General features: G+C 42.9%; 1 long non-coding RNA gene across 1 annotated transcript; it reads left to right on the plus strand.

Annotated features, from left to right (window-relative positions):
- The first annotated feature begins 456 nt into the window (after positions 1–456).
- Positions 457–4805, plus strand: LOC119297047. Its single transcript, XR_005145500.1, has 3 exons — positions 457–839; positions 3246–3360; positions 4506–4805. It is a non-coding gene; the product is annotated as an uncharacterized LOC119297047 (long non-coding RNA).
- Positions 4806–9233: the final 4428 nt, after the last annotated feature.

A 9233-nucleotide genomic window follows, 5' to 3' on the forward strand; every position in this document is an offset into this window, starting at 1 on the left:
AGAAAACATGAAAGCGTTTTTTGGCCAAAGCCCACCTCCACACCTCTCGCGCCCGAAGGCGTTTCCCCTCGGTCGCCCAACCCTCTCTCTTTCCCCCACGGTCACTGGCAGCAGGCCCCGCACGTCTTCTTCTTCGCCTTGCCCAAGCCAGAGCACGCGCGCCCGCCGCCATATCCCGAGTTCCTCAGGATCGCGATCCCAGCCCTTCCCCTCATGCACGTCTATGTCTTATAAATAGCCAGCACTCCCCTCGTTCGAACCCTTCGAAAACCCCTTGTCAAAACTCTCTCTCATGCACGCACTCGCAGTTTGGATCTCCGCCACCGACGCTTCAGAACGCCGTCGTCTCCGTCGCCGGTGAGATACCCCGAAGCCCTTCCGTTCCTCCATCGACGTCTCTTGATGCCTTCCCTCGTTTTGACATGCTTTATCCCCTTTGTTAACCCCGTAGCGACGAGCCCGAACTCGTCCAATCTTGCCGGAGCCAGGGAGCAGAGGAGCTCGGCCAACTTCGCTTCACCGTCGTACGATGTCTGGGGCCCTTGTACGCACCACCACCGGACCCCCTCACTCTGCCGCTTCCGCCTGTGCACTCGCCGGAGCGCCTCGACCACCGGAACGCGCTCGCCGTCAACCACCGTACGTCATCACTGCTGTCACACTCGCCGCCGTCGCTCCCGCCATCCCTGAGTCACGCCAAAGAGACCTTCGTGCTCGCCACCGTCGCCCACGTCGAACGGAGCCCTCCCTAAAGCCGGAGACCCACGGGAGGAGCCGCCTGCGTCAACCCCGAGCCGCCACCACCGCCGACAACCTAGACGGAGTTTACCTCCACCGTGGTGAGCTCTCCACTCTCCCTCCACTGTTCGATCTAAAATGAACGCCTTAGATTAGATCTAATCTGAACAGTTAGGTTTTTATACTAGATCGGTTTAACTTCGGTTTATTTATGGTTTAGATCTTATCGGTTTAGCCGGTCGGTTTATCCTTTACAAGGACGTGAGGTTTCGTTAAGTATCGGCCGAGCGTTTTATAGATCGGATCGCACATTCTCTAGGCCTAATAGCAGCCCGACGCGTAGCACCTGTCCGATCAGTTTTTATTTTCGTTTCTGTTTTAAAAATAGAAAAGTTCTAATCTTAGATATTTAATATCCTTTTGTGTGCTTATCCAAATTAAGTGATTCTTTTTGAAGTAGATTCAAAATTTTATGAAGTTTCTGTTTATGCCATTATTTTTCAAATTTGAGTAGTTTAAATTTGAGTTTGATGAAATTTGTTCAAATCACTAATTTGGTCGTATCTTGAGTTTTATAAAATATTTTTGATTGATTCTTTTTGCTAATGTTTTGTTATTGTTTTGTCCATCCATTAGCATATAGTGATTTATTTTTCGTTTATTTTAAATTAGGGTTTTAAGCAAAACAGTACTGTTTTAGGTCTAGTTTTGTTTTAGTCTTCTCTTTATAGTTTTAGTTGTTTTTAATTAATTTTCTTTTGTCACTTTTGACAAATTTAGTTTTATTTCTGTTGAACAAGAAGAATATTTTTTTATTTGAAATTTATTTTCTTTAGTTTTGTAAGAAAACTTGTATAGGTCATAGTTATAGTTTTATAATAGCTTTTTATTTGTTTCTTTTTGCAAATAAGTTTTTTGAAAAATACTTTCTGTTAAATTAGTTGTTTTACATTTTCTTTTCTGTTAATTTATTAGTTTAAAGCTTTATTTTTATGTTTAGTTTTATGTAGGACAAAGAAAACGAATTTTGTTGTTTGTCGTAAAGTCTTAGACTTTTCCTTAGAAGTTTTTATCGTAGTTTTCCTTGAAGTTCTTTGGATTTTTTATTTGATTTCTTTGTTTTTTATTGATAATTTTGATTGATAGAATTGATTGCTGGAGTGTTTTGCTTATGTGAATGCTATGTTTGACTTATTAGATTTACATCGAGTGATGGATAGTAAAGTTATTTTCAAGAGCGTTATTATCTTCATCAACTTACCAGGCAAGTTCACTTTGACCATGCTTTTCATACCTATGTTTTTATTGCATTTAGTGTCACCATTCATAATCCCTCCAGTAGTGATATTGAATCCTTGTAGTTGAGTAGTATGCATGAGGTAGGAAGCCCATCTCCCTATTACCAAGCCTGGGACGTTGTTTAGTTCTAAAATGCTACGCAATAGTAGACGGGGTTGGTATGAGTGCTAGGGAGTGGTGTGAAGAAGGAGGACTCTACGTCAATGACTGCATCTTCAGGACCTCAAGACTTCAAGACCTCAAGATTTTGAGACTCAAGACAAGAATTCAATACACACTACTGGGTGAAGGATGGATTTGATGGGCACCCTGGATCAAGCAATGGATGCATGGTCGGGATGCATGGAGAAGCGCCATGACATCTTGCGGAAAGCTTCACCCGTACTCAAAGAGACGGAAGAATACTTCATGCCCAGAAGCTTACCTGTGCAACTGCAAGTCATTATGGGCTCTGGCTTGGTTGACCTTAGTTGTGATTCTGGCTGGGACGGTGCTAGCAGTTGTAGAACTACGGTAGGATTGGATGAGCACCAGACAGTGGTCACAGGAACTCTTTGGAAGACCATGTTTCAGTCGTCTTATTCTCAAACACCCTAAAGTGCGAGAATGTAAAAAGAGGGACCGAATCTTACGGGTAAAGTGTGCAAACCTCTACAGAGGGTTAAAACCTAATCGATTAGCCATGTCTCGGTTACGGAAAATTTGAGCCTCTGGACTTGGATCCATCTCAGAACTCTCAACACCAGACTGATAACTTAATTGTGGGCAACTTATGATGATTTTGGGTTATGAGACATCGGTTGGCGGAACCATGTCATGATAGAAAACTCCGTAGTACAGACTCATGATATTCCTGTGATGTAGGGAAAATAAAACCAGCTTTTACGCAAACAAAACTCGGATACAGAGCCACAAAGCCATATTGCATATAGTATAGTTTATCATCTTTTTTTCTTATAGTGATCTTGCCGGTACATTCAATGTACTAACCTACACGGCCGCAACATATTATATTGCGGGATTATTTCTACGACGAGTGAGATTCGTTGTTGGGTTACGGTCTACACTCAACTTGCCGATGGTGTTCATGGGACTCCACACCCGATTGTTTGTTTCCGCTGAGACTTATGAGGTATATATATCAGTTTTATGTTATTTATACATGTGATTGCACTTTGATATATACATTGATGTACTATGTGTGCCAGCATACTAATCCAGGGATGGCACGGATACACAGAGGCTTGACCGTCTGAGGTTGAGTCGCTACAGCTAGTGAGTCCGTCGACCTGCTCCGACGGCGCTTCTTCTACTTCAACACAAGTAAGCTACCAGTTTCTGTCCTATGCTCTCTCTCATGCCTTTAATCATGCTAAATTTCAAGAAAATGGTGCTACATTTCAAGAACATGTGGATAGGTCCGGTATGGTGGTATCTTTCGTGATGATCATCCATAATATTAGCTTAGCGGACCTCCAATCAGTGTATGCTTTAGTTTGTCTCATTATTTGCCTTGTTGGTGTGACTGTGAGGCATACAATCAAAGTGATGCATATGTTTGAGCGAACTTTTCTCTTGTTTGTCCATGGCAAGTGTGTCAGCATCGTAACCCTCGATGTGGCCATTTTCTGATGTCATTCCTCTTCACTGATATTGTTCTTTATGAAAAATAGTGATGTGGTCGTCTTGTAGGCATATAGATAGATCATGGAGGTCTGTAGAGGAGCTTGACTGGTCAGAATTAAGTACATCTATTTTTTAGAATGGAAGTCCCTCACTATCGTCATACCGAAACATTTTATAGCCAAGTTGATGGTAGCGAAAAATTACCATCTTGTATCTTTTGTCCTGGATTTTGTATGTTATACTAGTTCCTGCGTTGTCATCATACTTCTTTCTCCGTTTTACCATTATGTTAATGAGAAAGGGCCCAAATACAAAGAAAACATGCAGTCAATTTAAATATGGTCTAAAGGAAGGTTTGCATGTCGCAGTTTAAATTACTTATTGACTGGTTAGAAGGAAATGCTCTGTGGCTATATTGTAACAGTTTCATAACGAAGATTATGGAAGCAAAATATTTCCTAGGTTGCCATCTTTGTTTCTAGATTTTGTATGTTTCACTAAGTTTAGATGTATGCATCGTACTCCCTCTGTCCGAAAAAACTTGTCTCAAGCTTGTTCCTCAAATGGATGTATCTAGCACTAACTTGGTGCTAGATACATCCATTTCAGGGACAAGTTGTTCCGGATGGAGGGAGTACTTCTTATTCGCCTCTCTTGATATGACTACTGTATGAAGTTGTGTTGTGAGTAACATGATCGTTTGACTCATGATGAGCTTGCTTTTCCAGATTTACAAGTAATATGTTGTGTCTGACTGGTTTTATATGTCTCCTTTTATAAATTCTATGATTTGCGAGATATTAATAATATTAAACTATAGCTGACACATGTTGTGCTTTAAGATGCACGGCATTTACGGTTTGGCGCCATTGAGATTGATGATGCATGAGGATGTCGCGAGGTGCCGAGGAGAGAAGTACCTCCTAGATCTGAGATTTGCAAGCACCAGACGAAATGGCAACGCGAGCCAGACGGGGGTCGGGCGTGTTAATCAGTACAATTTGTTGTTGTCTGGTTGTTTTCTGGTGAAATGTTAATTGTTGGCATGGGTGGTGATATTAGCTAGTGTTGAAAGGAAATTCAAGTATTTCTCTGTTTCATGTATGTGTTGTCCGAACAAAGTAATGCAATGAAATGAAATCTCTGTAATAAACCTTTGTTGAGCGAAAGGTTTGAATAGCTGCTGCAAGCCTGCAAATTTCTAGTTACACATTGTGTGCATGAATCTAAGATGTGAACTTTGGAATTATGGGATCTATTAGCAAGTAGTTGGTTCAGTCAGGGTGGGATGAGTGAGCCACTATACTGCAAAACTGAGGGTGCATAATGTTTTGTGGCTGGTTCAAGAACTAGTTACGTTTGAAAATCAGCATGCATATCATTTAGTGTGTCCTTTTGTGAGCAATTCTGATGGAAGTAAATTACTCTACATTGAATTTATTGGGGATATTTTCTTGATTAATTGCATCAGACTAGTTATGTTGAAACCATGACCAAATGTCTGAATTTACAAGTTGTTGGACAGTGGTGGGCGATGAGCCGAAGAAATGAACAACCTTGTAGTGTCAGAAGAAATAACCGAATTATTGCTAGGCTGCAAAATAACCTCACTCATCATTTTTTTTATAGATATCAATTGTCTTTCCCATGCTACTTATTCCCTTCGTTCCTAAATATAAGTCTTTGTAAAAATTTCAATACAAACTACATATTTAAAATGTATATTTACTCATTTTATTCCGTATGTAGTTCATATTGGGATTTCTAAAAAAACTTATATTAAGAAACGGAGGGAGTATTTATTTGTTTAGTCATCAACTTGCAGAAATTGGGCCAGCAAATGGAGTCTAGCCACAAAAGCGCGCCACCAGTGTCTCAAAAAAAAGCGTGCCACCAAACTAGTAGTAAATACACGCGTCTTGCTGATTCTTTTTCTGTAAGAGACCCATGACACTCACCTTCGATTAGGACATGGCCAATGGTCCAGCTTGTGCAGCTGCCCCATGGTTCCACATCAGATGCATGCTGTCGTGGAGAAAATCGGTGAAAAAGACTATATCTTGCAAAGGCCTGGTGTAGCTTGCAGAGGAGCTAGGTTCTTTGCCAAAAAGTGTGGTCCTCCGGGTGAGAAAGGTAAGAGAGAGAGAGTGTGCTGTGAGGAAAAACCGAACAACATGCAAGTAAAGTTGATGGAGGAAGAGTCACCGTGGGACCTGGTAACATGCATGAGACCACCCATGCGTTGGGTAATTTTTGTAATGCATGTAGCTTCAGATTTTTTTTATCTAGTTGGAAGATGGGGCAGTAGCATGGTACTGCCTCCATTGTACATGCCCTTAGTCACCGCCGATGAGAATGTCTTCCAACTCTGGGAGCCTTTTATGCTTTGCTCCGACTTGACAGATGCTCAACATCGTGGGTGTCGCGTCGGCCCCGCCCCCGCTCATTTGCCTCTACATGCTGCTCGCCGCCCACGTGCAGAAATTCCTCAACACCGTTGTCGAGAACTTTCCCGTCCGCGGCACCGTCATTGGCATCATGAAGGTATTGCCGAACCCCCTCGTTGGCTTTCTGACTCTGCTAAGTACCGTAGTATTCAGTTTCTGGTGTGTTGCTCTGCATCTTATAGTAATAAATAACTAAGAATGTGACTCACTGATTAGACATATAGTGATTCATATATGCTATTATTATTGCAATAGTACAACCATGTCCGTCTAGGCCCGCCACCAGCCTGATTGGACAAGAGGATATGAAGACAGTGGGCTCCCAACAACGGAGAAACACAGGCGAGGATGGTGAGGCCCTGTCAGATCAGCTGACGATGGTGGATATGGCACCCCAGGGTATGAATGACATGGGAGTGATCACCCATACCCATACAACCCATTCCATCGGATCAGGAGGGCGAGCCCTGAAAAAATAATCTATGACCGCACTAAGAGCATCTACAGTCGGGCACCTCAAACCATTCCCAACCGCCCGGGCTGACAGACCAGTCACTGACCGGCCAAAAAATTAGACCCGCTTGGCCTCCTCAAACCGGCCCCAAACGTCGGCCAAAAGAGCTACAAGAGAGCCACAAGCTCACAGGGCATGCCCCGGAGGGTAGGGCACGCCCCTGAGCTCGTGGGCCCCATGCAACTTTGTTTGACCTTATTCCACCTCTATAAATTCCCAAATATTCACAAACCAATAGAAAGCCACCCGAAACACTTTTTACACCGCCGCAAGCTTCCGTTCTTTCGCGGTACCATCCGTAGGCCTTTTTCGATACTCTGTCGGAGGGGGAATCGATCACGGAGGGCTTCTACATCATCCTTGCTGCCTTTCGATGATGCATGAGTAGTTTACCACAGACCTACGGGTCCATAGCTAGTAGCTAGATGGCTTCTTCTCACTCTGATCTTCTTGGAGTTCTATCTGATGTAATCTTATTTTATGGTGTGTTTGTTGGGATCTGATGAATTGTGAGTTTATGATCAGATTATTCACTGAAAGTAATGGAGTCTTTTCTAAACTTCACTATTCATGATTGTTATAGCTTTGAATTTGCTTCCAATCTATCCGTTTGATTTGGCCAACTAGATTGTTTTATCTTCAGTGGGAGAGGTGCTTTATAATGGGTTCAATTTTGTGGTGCCCTCACCCAATGACAAGAGGTATAGCGAGGCACGTATAGTATTGTTGCCATTAAGGGTAAAAAGACGGGGTTTAATGATATTGCTTGAGTATACTTTGTCTACATCATATCATCTTGCTTAAGATGTTACTCTGTTTATCATGAACTTAATACCATATATGCATGTTAGATAGCGGTCGATTGGTGGAGTAATAGTAGTAAATGTCGGCAGGAGTCGGTCTAATTGTCACGTACGTGATGCCTGTATACATAATCATTGCCATGAATATGTCATATCTATGCGCTTTTCTATCAGTTGCCCAACAGTTGTTTGTTTACCCACTGTATGTCATTGTTTCGAGAGAGAAGCCTCTAGTGAAAACTATGGCCCACAGGTCTACTTTTATCATATTATTAAAACTAAAAATACCTTGCTGCAATTTTATACCTTTTATTTTACTTTTCTTTTTATCTATCTATCACTATTAGAATTAATCCTTGTAAATAACGAATTCAAGGGGATTGACAACCCTCTTGCCCACGTTGGGTGCAAGTATTTGCTTTTGTGTGCATAGGTGCTAAAGACGAGAGTTTGCGTGGTTCTCGTATTGGTTCGATAACCTTAGTTCTCACTGAGTGAAATACTTATCTCTATTGTACTGCTTCACCTCTTCTCTTCGGGGAAAATCCCAACATAATTTATATGTAGCAGAGGGTCAGTCTGTGGCGGCACTGCATGGGTGCAATCACTGTCAGGGAGAGGCATGCACTACAATGATGAAAAGACGGGATTGTTTGGCCCATCCATGTCCGTCTAGGCCCGCCACCATCCCTGTGAGACAAGAGGATATGACGAAGATAGTGGGCTCCCAACAGGGGAGAAACACGGGCGAGGATGGTGCGGCCCTGTCAGATCAGCTGATGATGGCGGAGTCATCGGCCCGCTCGCCATCCTTGAAGACAATGGTCTCGAACTTTGCCCATAGCCATTGCGCGTTTCCTCCCACACACAATAGTTGTCGAGGTGATGGGTTTTGATCGAAGCCCACGCCTCATGCCGCTTGCAGGTTCTCCTCCATCAACAACCCATAGTTGATGTAGTTGGTGCAGGTGATCATCGGGAAGGAGAGGTTGGTGTTGCTACCACCACCGATCTCGCGCACGGTCTCCCTTACCATGAATCACCGCCCGTGCCACGCCATGTCCTACTACACCGGCGACTTGATGAGCGATGTCACTGCAGCAACGACGTCTTAGAGCCGCCCGAGGCTGAAGTTGTTGCCCCCCAACTCTTGTCATGGTCCCTTAATAAGCCTTGGATGCCAATTGTTAGCATAAACTACTAGATGTGTAGCTTTGCCAGTATTAGACGAGGAGAAGAGAGTATCTAGCCGAGGAAGTGTAACAGGTGCATAAACACTAGATCGGGTTCGCGCCGTAGCGCGAGGGTGCCGGTCAGAACGTTTAGACAAAACATGTAACAATTTGTCGGTAAGAGCCCAGGAATAGTATGTGTAGACAACCAATTGTGTTAGAAGCAAAACATAATGGGACTGAAGATGAACATCAGGTTATAAGACAGAATCAAGCTTGGTGCTTTCATACAACTAGAGGTAAAACACAGGACCATACATTACTTTTTACGACAGAGAGATAGGAATTAAAATCTAAAATCTATACATGCCTTGTTTAGAACAAAGTGAAAATAGCAACATATCACCAAGTTGTACCTTCCACTACAAAGACAACAACGGGAATCTAAAGGCGGATATCGAGGTTGGAACAAGCAAACCATCAAATAATTGTAACGACGAATTAAAAGTAACCGTCACAGGAGACTTGCTGCCTAGACATGTCTTGTGATGGTAAATTGCAGGGGCAGCTTTAGAGCTTGCAACATGAGGGCAAAAAATGTGGGAATAGGGAATCACCATTAGATAGTCATCAT

Source organism: Triticum dicoccoides, chromosome 5A (genome assembly GCF_002162155.2).
Source record: "Triticum dicoccoides isolate Atlit2015 ecotype Zavitan chromosome 5A, WEW_v2.0, whole genome shotgun sequence".
NCBI classification, from domain to species: Eukaryota; Viridiplantae; Streptophyta; class Magnoliopsida; order Poales; family Poaceae; genus Triticum; species Triticum dicoccoides.